The 14,930-nt window shown below is 41.8% G+C and overlaps 1 protein-coding gene and 1 non-coding gene across 5 annotated transcripts in view; both read left to right on the plus strand.

Moving 5' to 3' along the window:
• Nucleotides 1–14,930, plus strand: part of FHOD3 (formin homology 2 domain containing 3) — a 942,952-nt gene that overhangs the window by 870,625 nt on the left and 57,397 nt on the right. The window lies entirely within an intron of this gene.
• On the plus strand, nt 4,359–4,440 carry TRNAS-GCU. Its single transcript has one exon. It is a non-coding gene; the product is annotated as a tRNA-Ser (tRNA).

A 14,930-nucleotide genomic window follows, 5' to 3' on the forward strand; every position in this document is an offset into this window, starting at 1 on the left:
GCAGCTATATCTTGTTACCTTGATTGAGCGCGCTCTCGTGCTTACTCTTATTCTGTAGTTCCTCTTTGGAACAAATTGCCTCTTTCTTGTAGATTTCTTGATGATTTACTGGAGTTTAGGAAAGCTATTAAAACTGTACTGTTTACTTGAATTATATCTCATACACAGGGTAATTTCATGGCTAAGAAACTATTATTATTTATATGTTATGTGTTTTACTTAGGCTAGATATCTAAATAAATAAATAAATATTCAGCACTTAACCATTTAAGCTAACCATATAAATAGGACTGCATAAAAGTCAGTCCTATCTTTATGTGTATATATATATATTTTTTTATTTATTTATTTATAGTATAGATATAGAGAGATAGATACATATATACACACACATATAATTTTTATATCAGAAAATCTTGAAGCTTAAAAATATTTCTTAGAAATGAAAAACAAAAATATGTTCAAAGTTTAAACAAGAAAAAATAATATTATAAGAAATATACCGACAATAAAATTACTAATGAAATAAAGAAAACAAGAAATTTTTTATAACTGCTGCAAGGAAATAAAATAAAGGAACCTGTAATTAAATGCCAGTTATTACATTTTTTAAGTGAGATCTTAAGAGTAGGAGTTTTCCGTGCCTCAAGAACATTCTCAAATTGGTCAGGTTCCAGAAAAACAAGTCTGTGAGTAAAACTTTACAAGACATTTGTATGGAATCTGCAGGAAAAACAACCCTCCGAGGGCTACAAGTTGTGGTTTAACACCAAAAAACGCTTTCTGCCTAAGCTGAGTGGCTCTGCAGAGGTCAGGAAATATAATCACCTTCTGACTCAGAAAAATTAAATCTTTATAATAAAAATACAGTCTTGGGATCCAGTTTTTACCTGGTTCCAAGGCAAAAGAAACAATTAGAGTGGCTTTAGATAGTACAGGGTAAGCAGATCAGAGAAAAACAGCAACACAGAAAAACGTGGAGCAATAATAATGTAGAGGACGACAAGTGAAATAACGAGGCAGAGCCAGGATATGGAGGAAGCAACTTTATTCAAGGACCCGCCACTGCCCATATTTTGGCAAATACCTGCATTAGGGATCAGGGTGTTGTTAAGACAATGTAAGTCTTCTGGTACAAGTTCCACAGTCACAATGGTAAAAAGTCAATACACTGCAAAGCTAACAAACTTGCTTCAGTGATATATTAGATTAGTCCAGGGGTTCTCAACTCAGTCCTGAATCTTCAAGTTGACCTATAGCATCTGAAACCATCTCTAATGTAATTGTGTCAGGTCTCTTCTTACCCCTTATTCAGCTGTCAACTCCAGATCCAAACTGAGGACTTAAGCCTAGTCCTTCATGATTTTCCAACTCACTCGCTCACCCCTTCAATGGCACCAAGCTCAGCCAGCTCCTTGGTAGGATACGGCTTGCTGTAGCTCCAGCTAAGAGTCGTTGTCTGGCAGCTACTTTGGCATCTGACATTGGCCCTTGCCTCAGTAGTGCATCTCCACTTATGGGTCAGGGTGGAATCTCACGTACTTTGGAACTTAGTCGTATCTAAGACGCAGGACATGGGGACTTCCTCCCCAAGCATCGCTCCTGATTCCAAGACTCTGCCAACAAGCAAAGCTGGAAATTACTGTTGCACCAGCAAAGGGGTCTAACCCAATTCAAAATGAAAAATACGGGGATTTCCCTTTTGCTACACCACAGTCTTTTCCACTTTTCCATACTCTTTTCCACTTAGTTTTAAAAACTTTGTACCACAGCATTAACAGATAGAATCTAGCAGGCACTGCAGGATCTCACGCATCACCTAGATAGGATTTTAGATAGTGCTGGGGATGAGCCAGCTGTCTTGGTATATGTGGGTACCAATGACATAGGAAAATGTGGGAGAGAGATTCTGGAAGCCAAATTTAGGCTCTTAGGTAGAAAGCTCAAATCCAGATCCTCTAGGGTAGCATTTTCTGAAATGCTACCCATTCCATGCGCAGGGCCCAAGAGACAGGCAGAGCTCCGGAGTCTCAATGAGTGCATGAGACGATGGTGCAGGAAGGAGGGTTTTAGATTTGTTAGGAACTACATTCTGGGGAAGGAGGAGCCTATTCCGAAAAGATGGGCTCTACCTTAACCAGGGTGGGACCAGGCTGCTGGCATCGGCGTTTAAAAAGGAGATAGAGCAGTTTTAAAACTAGAAACAGGGGGGAAGGCCGACAGGCTCTCAAAAGGACATGGTTCAGGATAAGGTATCTTTCAAAGATATCACCAAAACAGGGAAGATAGGGTATTCTGATAGTGAGGTTGCAAAAGAGACCGTAGTAGATCAGGTGTCCTTAAATAAAAATAAAAATCAGACAAAAGATTGCAAATTAATACTATCAAGTAATAAGCATCTTGTAAATAGTAACAACAAACATACTTTGAAAAGTCTATATGTGAATGCCAGAAGCCTAAGAAATAAGATGGGAGAGTTAGAATATATTGCACTAAATGAAAAATTAGATATAATAGGCATCTCTGAGACCTGGTGGAAGGAGGATAACCAGTGGGACACTGTCATACTGGGGTACAAATTATATCATAGTGATAGGGTGGATCGAAATGGTGGAGGGGTAGCATTGTATATTAACGAGAGCCTTGAATCAAATAGATTGAAAATTCTGCAGGAAACAAAACACTTCTTGGAATCACTGTGGATTGAAATTCCATGTGTAAAGGGGAAAAGGATAGTGATAGGAGTGTACTACTGTCCGCCTCGCCAGGATGAACAGACGGATGCAGAAATGTTAAAGGAAATTAGGGACGGTAACAAACTGGGCAACACAATAATGGGTGATTTCAATTACCCCAATATTGACTGGGTAAATGTAACATCGGGGCACGCTAGGGAGGTAAAATTCCTTGATGAAATCAAGGACAGTTTTATGGAGCAGCTGGTATAGGAGCCGACGAGAGAAGGAAAAATGGTTATGGTGCTGGGGCCGCTTGATAACAGTGATCATAATATGATCAGATTTGATATTAGCTTTGAAGTAAGTATACATAGGAAATCAAATACGTTAGCGTTTAACTTTAAAAAAAAAGACTATGATAAAATGAGAAGAATGGTGTGAAAAAAAACTTAGAGGAGTGACTGCGAGGGTCAAAAATTTACATCAGGCGTGAATGCTGTTCAAAAACACCATTCTGGAAGCCCAGGTAAAATATATTCTGCATATTAAAAAAGGAGGACAGAAGACCAAACGACAGCCGGCGTGGATAAAAAGTGAGGTGAAGGAAGCTATTAGAGCTAAAAGAAAATTCTTCAGAAAATAGAAGAAGGAGTCGACTGAAAATAATAAGGAACAGCATAAGGAATGTCAAGTCAAATGCAAAGTGCTGATAGGAAGACTAAGAGGGACTTCGAAAAAAAAGATTGCGTTGAAGGCAAAAACACATAGTAAAATTTTTTTAGGTATATTAAAAGCAGGAAGCCGGCAAAAGAATCGGTTGCACCGCTAGATGACCGAGGAGTAAAAGGGGCGATCAGGGAAGACAAAGCCGTAGTGGAGAGATTAAATGAATTCTTTGCTTCAGTCTTCACCAAGGAAGATTTGGGTGGGATACTGGTGCCGGAAATGTTATTCGAAGCTGACGAGTCAGAGAAACATAATTAATTCTCTGTAAACCTGGAGGATTTGGGAGAGATACCAGTGCCAGAAATAGTATTCAAAGCTGACGAGTTGGAGAAACTGAATGAAATCTCTATAAACCTAGAGGTTGTAATTGGGCAATTTGACAAATTGAAGAGTAGCAAATCTCCTGGGCCGGATGGTATTCATCCCAGAGTACTGATAGAACTGAAAATTGAGCTTGCAGAGCTATTGTTAGTAATATGTAATTTATCCTTAAAATCGAGTGTGGTACCGGAAGATTGGAGGGTAGCCAATGTAATGCCGATTTTTATTAAAGGTTCCAGAGGAGATCCGGGAAATTATAGACCGGTGAGTCTGACGTCAATGCCGGGCAAAATGGTAGAGACTATTATTAAGAACAAAATTACAGAGCATATTTAAAAGCATGGATTAATGAGACTTGGAGGAGCATAATCGAACATTGCCGGCGAAATAGAACGCCGGCAATCTATTTTGGCGGTGGCGCTACATCTGGCCAGAACCGTATTATTGAAAAAGATGGCAGGTCAGGGGCATGCCAAACAATTAGTTATAGAATACTGTTAGTTATGCTCATAACTATCAGTATTGGGCACGAACATTTACATCAGCCGCTGACATAGTGTAAGTGCTCACACCTAGAGTTAGGCACCAAAATGCGGATTTACACTAGTATTCTAGAACAGCAACTACATCCAGGACAAGGTGGCTGAGTGGTTAAGGCAATGGACTGCTAATCCATTGTGCTCTGCATGCATGGGTTCAAATCCCATCTTTGTTGGCAAGCATATGGTTTTTCCTAGGCCTTCTTTCCCCATCACCATCATCACCTCACTCTGCCCTTTCTACCTTGCCATGCTATGAACAAGACACAGCTGCTGTCTGTCTGCTGTCTTAGCCTTTGCTGTCAATTGATGACACAAAGTTATTCAAAGTCGTTAAATCACGACAGGATTGTGAAAAATTACAAGAGGACCTTACGAGACTGGGAGACTGGGCGGCTAAATGGCAGATGATGTTTAATGTGAGCAAGTGCAAGGTGATGCATGTGGGAAAAAAGAACCCGAATTATAGCTACGTCATGCAAGGTTCCACGTTAGGAGTTACGGACCAAGAAAGGGATCTGGGTGTCGTCGTCGATAACACACTGAAACCTTCTGCTCAGTGTGCTGCTGCGGCTAAGAAAGCGAATAGAATGTTGGGTATTATTAGGAAAGGTATGGAAAACAGGTGTGAGGATGTTATAATGCCGTTGTATCGCTCCATGGTGCGACCGCACCTTGAGTGTTGTGTTCAATTCTGGTCGCCGCATCTCAAGAAAGATATAGTAGAATTGGAAAAGGTGCAGCAAAGGGCGACTAAAATGATAGCGGGGATGGGACGACTTCCCTATGAAGAAAGACTAAGGAGGCTAGGGCTATACAGCTTGGAGAAGAGACGGCTGAGGGGAGACATGATAGAGGTATATAAAATAATGAGTGGAGTGGAACAGGTGGATGTGAAGCGTCTGTTCATGCTTTCCAAAAATACTAGGACTAGGGGGCATGCGATGAAACTACAGTGTAGTAAATTTAAAACAAATCGGAGAAAATTTTTCTTCACCCAACGTGTAATTAAACTCTGGAATTCGTTGCCGGAGAAAGTGGTGAAGGCGGTTAGCTTAGCAGAGTTTAAAAAGGGGTTGGACGGTTTCCTAAAGGACAAGTCCATAAACCGCTACTAAACGGACTTGGAAAAATCCAAAATTCCAGGAATAACATGTATAGAATGTTTGTACATTTGGGAAGCTTGCCAGGTGCCCTTGGCCTGGATTGGCCGCTGTCGTGGACAGTATGCTGGGCTCGATGGACCCTTGGTCTTTTCCCAGTATGGCATTACTTATGTACTTATATTCCAGTATAGAATTGGTGCTTAGCGGCCAAATTTTGGTGTCTTAGTGCCCTTTACTGAATTGAGCCCAAACCCACGAATTCTTTAAATGGCGACTAAAGTTGCGTGCGCAAGTCAGCATGCATAGCCAATTTACACACACTTGCCTACATCAGGGGTCAAAAGAGTTTGCAGTTTTCCCCGACAGCGTTTTCAGCGTCCACTGGACTGAGCGTTTATTTTGATATTAGATGCCTTATCCTTTTAGCGGCAGATCTTCAATTGCTTCATAAAGAATTCTGCTAACTCTTTTGACCCCTGATATAGGTGAGTAATCACCAAAACACGGTTCCCTTAATAAAGAATCTTCCATTGTTCTGCTCCCGAAGGTCTTTTGTTGCTTTTTGTTTTGTTCCCAAGGAAGACTTTGCCTTATATTTATTTGGGCTAAAGTAGCACTGCCAGAGTGATACAGTATAACATTACATAGCAAGAGTAAAGACACCATTTTCACAATGTTCAGGGGCATAGCCAGACCTCACGGTGGGAGGGGGCCAGAGCCCGAGGTTGGGGGCACATTTTGAGTGCCACCACGCCTCGCCTCACCTCGCCTCCTAGGAGCGTCAGAGTGCACAGGAGGAGGAAGAAGAAAGAAGAGCAGGGCAGCAAACGCGGCTGTGCCGGAGACCGGCGCTGAAGAAGGCTTCGTCTGGCGGGGGTTGGGGACCCCTGCCAGCCAAACCAGGGGCCAAGACAAAATTTGCGGGGCCCCAGGCCCCCATGGCCCCCATAGCTACGCCCCTGACACTGTCTATGGTTAATACTCATGAAATACATTTAGCCTCAGAGTTTGGCTAGTAGCGCTATAGAAATGACTAGTAGTAGTAGTAGAATCATTAGCAGTCTGAAGGCTTGGAGTTGAAAAGCACTGCTACTGAGTATGAACCTCTCTGAAGGTTAAAGCCAATATTCTAGTATCGAATTGCCAGATCAGTTGAAAGCAAACAGCAGAAGCAGCATACTGGGAATGTCTTACCACGAGGCAATCTTCCATCAAATTGTCATTATAGATAAGCTGTGCATCTGTGAATTTTAAATAATTAAAAAGCCCTTCTCATTCATGCTATAATGCATATGCTAATAATAATGATTACATCTGTTTCCAGATAAAATTGAAACCATTTTAATGCTTTTATTAATAAGAGTCATCACGGATTCCTGGCAGCTTCCAATCCTGCCACTCTCTAAATCTCAGAAACAAAACAAAGTAAAGCAAAAGAAAGGAAAACAAAGTGATGGCTTATTTTGTTGAACTAACTTGATCCATATTTTGACAAGCATTCAAAGGCAGGACCATATTCTTCAGGTTGGTTATAAGCCAAAGATGACCATATCAAAATATATAAAAGCACCATTTTAGATAAATCGTGGAAGTGGGAATATAGACATTTTTGCCAGAACATCCAGACCCTGTGACATATTTTACAAATGCAGAACTGTATGTAGAAGCCTATTGTAAAATCAACATATTTCCATCCTTGATCAAAATGTCTAAAAGCCTTCAAAAACTTACAGGAGATCAATGGTGGTATCCAAGATTGACAGCATGAGAAACGTTAAGAGTCAATTTCACAAAGGATGTCTATCAGGCTTATTTTCGAAAGAGAAGGGTGCCCATCTTCCAACACAAATCAGGAGATGAGCGTCCTTCTCTCAGAGTCGCCCAAATCGGCATAATCGAAAGCTGATTTTGGGCATCCTCAACTGCTTACCATCGCGGGGAAGACCAAAGTTCATGGGGGCATGTTGGAAGCATAGCGAAGGCAGGACTGGGGTGTGCCTAACACATGGGCATCCTTGACTGATAATGGAAAAAAGAAGGGCGTCCCTGACAAGCACTTGGCCGACTTGGTCCATTTTTTTCTTGTGACCAAGCCTCAAAAAGGTGCCCGAACTAACCAGATGACCACCGGAGGGAATCGGGGATGACCTCCCCTTACTCCCCCAGTGGTCAGCAACCCCCTCCCACCCTAAAAAAAAAACTTAATTTTTTTTTTTGCCAGCCTCTATGCCAGCCTCAAATGTCATACCCAGCTCCATGACAGCAATATGCAGGTCCCGGTAGCAGTTTTAGTGGATGCAGTGCACTTCAGGCAGGTGGACCCAGGCCCATCCCCCCCACCACCTGCTACACTTGTGGTGGTAAATGTGAGCCCTGCAAAACCTACCCGAAACCCACTGTACCCACATGTAGGTGCCCCCCTTCACCCCTTAGGGCTATCGTAGTGGTGTACAGTTGTGGGTAGTGGGTTTTGGGGGGGCTCAGCACCGAAGGTAAGGGAGCTATGTACCTGGGAGGAATTTGTGAAGTCCAGTGCAGTGCCCCCTAGGGTGCCCGGTTGGTGTCCTGGCATATGAGCGGGACCAGTGCACTATAAATTCTGGCTCCTCCCACGACCAAAGGGCTTGGATTTGGTCGATTTTGAGATGGGCGTCCTCGGTTTCCATTATGGCCGAAAACCAGGGACGATCATCTCAACATTTAGGTCGACCAGCTCTAAGGTTGGGTGTTCCCAACCGTATTATTGAAACGAAAGATGGACACCCATCTTGTTTCAATAATACGGGTTTCTCTTCCCCTTCGTGGGGCTGTCCTGCGAGGGCACACTCATGAAACCTTGGGTACCCTGTTCAATTATGCCCCTCCACAACACTCAAAAGAGCCTACATAGGCCCACTTCAGCATAGTCTGTCCCTATAGGACATATAAATTGCATCTATGAGGTCCCCCTGGCAAGGAAGCTGTCCGTTCAGTGCCTGCAGGGAAAAATGTCTAGTGTGGCTTCAAGTGGCAGCACAAACCCCTGAAATTCTATAAAAAGTGCTAAAAATTATGCATGCAAATTTGGGTGCATGCCCAATTTATGTGAGTAATTTAATTGAATAAAAAGCTACTTAGCACCAAAAATTGGCTCGTTAACAAGCAATTATTGGCACTAATTAGAATTAATTAAAATGTATGTGCGTAAGTTTAGGTGCAAGTCAAAATAGGTGGTGTGGAAATGGGAGGGTCATGGGGCAGTCATAGGCGGATCAGGGGTGTTCCTTTAAGTTACGCACAAGCATTTGCACAAATGGTCACGCCTAAAATTAGTACAAATGATTTGCAATATGATAGGAAACCCAAATCCTTAAGTCCTTTCTGGTGAGTGTCAAAATATTTCATCATTCTAACATCAAAGGTCTTATATTCCTGAATTGTTTCGAAGTTACCTATTAATATTTTGATCTCTAAATCAGAAGTGAAGCTATGGTCTTTCAGGCTTTTTTGCAAAGCAGTGTTCACCTGGAGTGATAGCTAAGGGTAACCATGGCCTTCATCTGACTCCCTTGCGTTGTGCATCATTAGCACATGCCTGTAGTTTGCAGGCTAAACCTGGCAGCTGCCTTCCACTTGTCAGCTGCTTCTTTCATGTTTTTCCAAAGACCTATTCTTCTTCCTCAAGCCACTCCCTGATTTATAGAATGTTTGTACGTTTGGGAAGCATGCCAGGTGCCCTTGGCCTGGATTGGCCGCTGTCGTGGACAGGATGCTGGGCTCGATGGACCCTTGGTCTTTTCCCAGTGTGGCATTACTTATGTACTTATGATCAAATTTGTAGTTCTGGCTCCCATCTCCTTAGAGATTTTTCACTTAATAGCCTCTTGACTATAGTGAAATCACTTCCACTTTCACTTCCCTCTGTTAAGACACCCTCTGCTTTATTGGTGTTACCTAACTGCACCTTATTTCAGGTCTTCGCACACATGTGTAGAACATTGTTTCCATCACATATTCAGGTATACAGTATCTCTGGATAAAGCTTGCATTGGTTCAATAAAAGGTGTCCCCAGCTGGCAAAGAATCCAGTTTTCTCCAAGATGGATAAAGTTAGTGGTATTCTGGTCAAAAGAAAATCTTCTAACATTTCAGGCTGGCATAGGGACCCCACAGCCAATCAATTTTGGGGGGATATGCATAATGAATATACATGAGAAAACTGCATACAATGGAAATCCAGAATGTGCAGGTTTATCTCATGCATAACCATTGTGGATATCCTGAAAACTTGACTAGCTGCAGGATCAGCAGCACTGTCTTATGTGTTCATCCTGTATTGAAATGTTTCTCTGACATCACAGTTATCGTTGTTATGCTTGTGAAAATTGCCATGGGGTTCTCAATATCTGCATAATATATATGAAGTCATCCATTGTCGGGTTTATGTCTCAGTGCAGGGGCCTCTTATATCATGATGAGACACCGTTTCAAGTCTAGCTCAAAGAGAAGGATGTTGTTTACTGAACCATCACTTCCAGAGGCACTTAATATTCATCCATCTTTCTACCAAATCCATTAATGATTAACTTCTGAGATCTCACAGAATCAGCGCCTAAGATTATGATATAGCTGTTCACCGACAGTCGAAGCAAGTCATCAGCACTGACCAGTAATTCATTGGCTCAGTCTCAAAATAACTAGTAAAGTGTTTTTCACAGTGAAAACTGGAAATACTGTCACAGATTGTTTTCCCATCCCTTATCCTTTCACTGGACTATGCCTGTGTATCTGCTGTGAAATCATAGTGTTGCTGACGCCCCCTAAAATAGGACCAAAAATTGTGCAGTTAGTGAGTGCAAAATCAAATGTAAAAATCTCATTCAGGATACAGGACCAAGGACAATTCCCATAACTCAATCGTGCCAGCTGTGTGCCCATGAGCACCTTTACAGTATCAGCTACAGTGGATGGTCACTCCAAAGAATGTGCTATACGATCAGTAATACTTTATAACATTGTGTTACAAATGTTATCATGAACTTCATTGTCATGGCCTTGAACTGTACTGTTTTGATTCTCTCCTGCCTCAGGACATTTTGGTGTTTCTGGGCAAAATGGATCACAAGCAATCATCTTAATGTTTTCCAGGTTTGTTGCTCTCCCCCCCCCCCCCCCCTTTTTTTTTCTCTGGCATTATGGCATTGTAGCATTAGAAACTGAGGACCCAATATTCAAAATGATTTAAACCACCTGCCCAGGGCTAATCAGGCATTTTCAGCAGCACTTAACCAGTTAGTGCTGCTGAGAATGCCCTGTTAAGTGCCGAATATCACACTTGACCAGCTACGTTTTTTCACCATTTCCGTATACCTGGAAATTCAATGCTGGAGCCCTGATATGGCCGGCATTGAATTTCCAGGTACAGTGCCATCGGCAGTCAACAAAACACTTATCACCACTAGCTGAATATCGGGCCCTGAGCTGCTACCTAAAAATGCTATTTTATCCACAGAAATCAGGGGTGCTAACATGGGTACTTTTGCCCATGGATTGAAAACACAATCCCAGGGGCAGAGATCAGAAAAACACTTCTGTTTACTTGGAAACGCACATGCTGCTTTGCCCGGAACTGTTTCTTGCAGAGAAAGCAGGTCTCAATCTTTACAAGTAATGTTTTGTGCGGTAGATGTACAACAACCTGGAATAATCTGATTTCATTATTGCTGCAAACTCCACAGGCTAAAACTACCCGCAGTGATTTTTGCCTTTGGTGAATCTCTTCATAAAGGTGGTTAATAAATCCCAATAAATACATTTTTTGAATTTTACTGTAGTGCACCTAGATACACATCCATGCACAATACTTTTGTTTCTTTCTGTGCCTTAAAGCATGTTTCTCTATCAACTTGTAGTTTCTTTTCTTCAGACATCTAGTTTAACAGCAGCATGTCTGTGGCAACTTTTGGCCTTTCTACTAGATAATTCTGGAAGACATTTTGCCTTGCTGTCATTTTATGTCTCACATGCTTCATGATGGCCTTTGCTATCTGCTAAAATGACACATGCCTTATCAACAAAGCAGTCAAACAGCTGTGAATGAAAAAAAAAAACCTAAACTAGGGGTCATGAAGTGAAAATATCTTGTTGAGGGAATCAGTGTATATGTAGCATTCATTCAGCATGTCGTACAGCAAGAGATGTTTAAGACTTCCATCTGTTTCCTCTGTAATCTGCTCTTCAAGACATCGTGTGGAGTGGAGTGGGGGGAGGGGGATGTGAGGGCTCTCTTTTATAGTTCAGCCAAGGTGCCTTCATGTCATAGTGAGGCTCCCCAGAGACCCCAGTGCTGCTAAACTAAAATACAAGGAAAGAGACTAGCTGGAGCTTTATTGTTCTTGGGTCAAACCACTCCACACCAGGGATTAGAATAGAGCTGTCAGTTATCCAGAGGAGATCTGAAAGTGATTAAGAGGCACATTAGCTCAGTTCTTGCATGGTTTATACTCACTCCGTGGTCCTCCTGCGTTCTTTCTCTGTTTCTGAAAGTGTGTGATCAAAGCATTGTATTGTACTTTGGACCAGGGGAATAACTCATTTTGTTCTATTGGCTTGTCACTTGTTCTCTGATCTGGCAAGTGGTTGATATGCTAATTAGTAACCTCCACAAACTACGTACTGTATTTTGGAACTACAATTTGACATTTATGGCAGAAAGTAATTTTAAAAAATTGGATGCAAATGTTTGTAAATATTTCCATTGGCACCATGGTGACATGCTTTGTGCAATCACTGAGAGTTGTGGTGTATTAGGGGATGTGGATAACATGACATATATATACACCCCACTCTGAGCCAATCTTACTTATCACATCCACATTTCTAGGGGTGAACAGTGCTCCAGTGTACATGCATGGATAGCAGATGGCACATTTCTTTTAGCTTACGTACAATATTGGTCATGTGTGTTGCCCTAACTCCTACTTTGAATCTAAATAATATGTCCATAATGTACCTGTAATTAGGAGAAGTGTTTTCACATATAGTAATTCAGCCCATGCCGAGCTGAGGTCAAGAATCTTGACCCTGGCTGCAGACTGTGGTGACCTCTGTTAGCATGAGTTTTCTACTGCTGATATCTGAAGAGTCAATAGGCAGAATCACAGCTTTCTCTAACTCATAGATCATGTCATTGATCCTAGTGAGTAACAGCTGCACCACAGAGCAGGCATCCTTTGGAGTGGATGGAAAGTAAAGCTCAAAAAGTACTGCATCTCAAAAGGGCCACAGTTCCAATCATGAAATGTATTTTTTACAGGGCTTTTTTTTGAAGGGGTACATGGGGGTACTGAGTACCAGCAACTTTTCCATTGTCTGCTAAAATTGACCCATGGTCCCCAGGTTTTAATGAAAGAGCTTAGGCTCTACACAATAATTCTTCCTTGTCATAGATTCTGTGACTGGTTGTAGAGGGCCTGGCAATTGTGGGGTGGGTCCCTCAGTGTCCACCCCACCCCTGAAGGGTGGACTGGCATTTGAGTACCAGTACCTTTTTTGCTAGGAAAAAAGCACTGATTTCTTAACATATTAACCTTGTGGCATTCCTACACATTTCTCATTTTTTTAAAATAACCCCACAAATTCCTTCTGTTCCCCGGTCCTTCCAGATCTTAGGACCATAAAAAGAGCCATTCTGAGTCACATCAAGGTCTATCAAGCCCAGCATCCTGTCACCGAGAGTGGCTAGTCCAGGTCTCAAATACCTGGCAGAAAGTAGACCCAATTTCTAATATTTCATTTCAAGAGATAAACAATGGGTTTCCCAAATCTACGTGATTAATAATGTTTATGGACTTTTCCTTTAGGGACTCATCCAAACCTTTTGTGTACCCTGCTGTGTTGGTCATCTTGACCACATTCTCCAGTAACAGACTGTATAAAGCTTTTTACTGTACAGTTTGTGAATTTATTTCAGATGACCTCTAAACTTATTTTGTGAAAGCTAGCACTCCAAGTTGCCTTCGTGTGCTATGCGTTGTTGGTTTCTGAATTAGTGACCTGCATGTTCATCAACTCATTAACTCAGAATTTAGTAAGTTTCCACATGCAGTGGACTACATGTGACAGTTTACTAACTCTAATGAGAACATTTTACATCCATCAAAAACAGAAGATTGTGAAACACAAGCAATTTTACCTATTTTGTACTTTTTTGTCTGTTTCAGTGCATGTAAACTGTCATCAGCAAGTAGTTTAGTACATTGGCCTATATGTCTGTATTAAGTAACAAATGGCCTCTCTAGAGAGCAAGTGAGCACCCATGCTGCCTCTTCTAGAGCCCTCCTTCAAAGAATTCTGCTCCAAGGCTACTGATACTTTATCTAGGCCTGCTGTGAAGACTTCTCCCTTACCCACCCGCTTGGAGACCTTTATAAATATACACATTTATTTATAGCACTTGATATACTGTAATTTCTAATGGGCTCACAATCTATTCTAAGTTATATATTGTACCAACCTGGGGCAATGGAGGGCTAAGTGATGCCCAGGATCACACAGAGCTGCAGAGGGAATTGAATCTGGGTCCCCAGGATCTCAGCCCGCTGCTGGCCATCAGGCAGCAGCGGGAATCAAACTGGGATCCCCAGGTCCGCAACCCGCAGCCCCAATCATTAGGCCACTCCTCCACTCATGCATGCATCATACATAGATACACACATTTTGTTTTTCAGTGTCGTGTCTGCTTGGGTTTCAACAGCACTCTGAGTTGCATCAATTCATGGTAGGAGGAGCTTTCAAAATCTTTAAACACTAATACTGCCTCAAGAATTAAATGCAAATCAAAATAGGGTAATTGTAATCTTCCTCACTTCCTTCCTAGTTGTGATTGTCCCCCTCATTCTATAACAGGGTGTTTAACTTAAAGTGCCATTTGCATGTTTAAATTTATAAGATCTTACCATTTACACAGGTTAATGTACACTTCCATGTGTAAATGGTAAAGGAGTGCTCAGCGGTATTCTCTAATGTACACGTGGAAATGTACGTCTTAGTGTGTACATGCAAGACAATTTTCACTTTGGAGAAGCACGGTATGACATAAGCACGGCTGCCATTTACATGCATAACTTATACGTACTTAACTGCTGCATTTAGGAGTGCCCGTTTATGCTCCCGTGGACCTGGCATAACTGGATGCACCTAAACGTAAGTGCGTTGACACTGACTTATACTAGTATTCTAGAAGAACAATTTCACGCCTAACACTTCTTGTAGAATGGGTTCACTGCCTGTGTTAGTTGGGTACCTAAATTGTGGCACTCAGTTACAGAATTGACCCCGTATGTCTAAAAAGGGTGAATTCTATATATGGCACTAAAAATTCAGCACCAAAAAAGCACTATTCTATAAGCTGAGCGTAAAGTTAGACGCGGTTTATAGAATAGCACTTAGGCATCGCCATTTGCACCAATGAAAACATGGTGTAAATAACCATGCCTACATTTACACATGATGCCCCAGTTATGCATGTAACTCAAAATTACGCCTATGCTCTGCTTTGAAATGTCCATAACCCTCCCATT

Source organism: Microcaecilia unicolor, chromosome 1 (assembly GCF_901765095.1).
Source record: "Microcaecilia unicolor chromosome 1, aMicUni1.1, whole genome shotgun sequence".
Taxonomy (NCBI): Eukaryota; Metazoa; Chordata; class Amphibia; order Gymnophiona; family Siphonopidae; genus Microcaecilia; species Microcaecilia unicolor.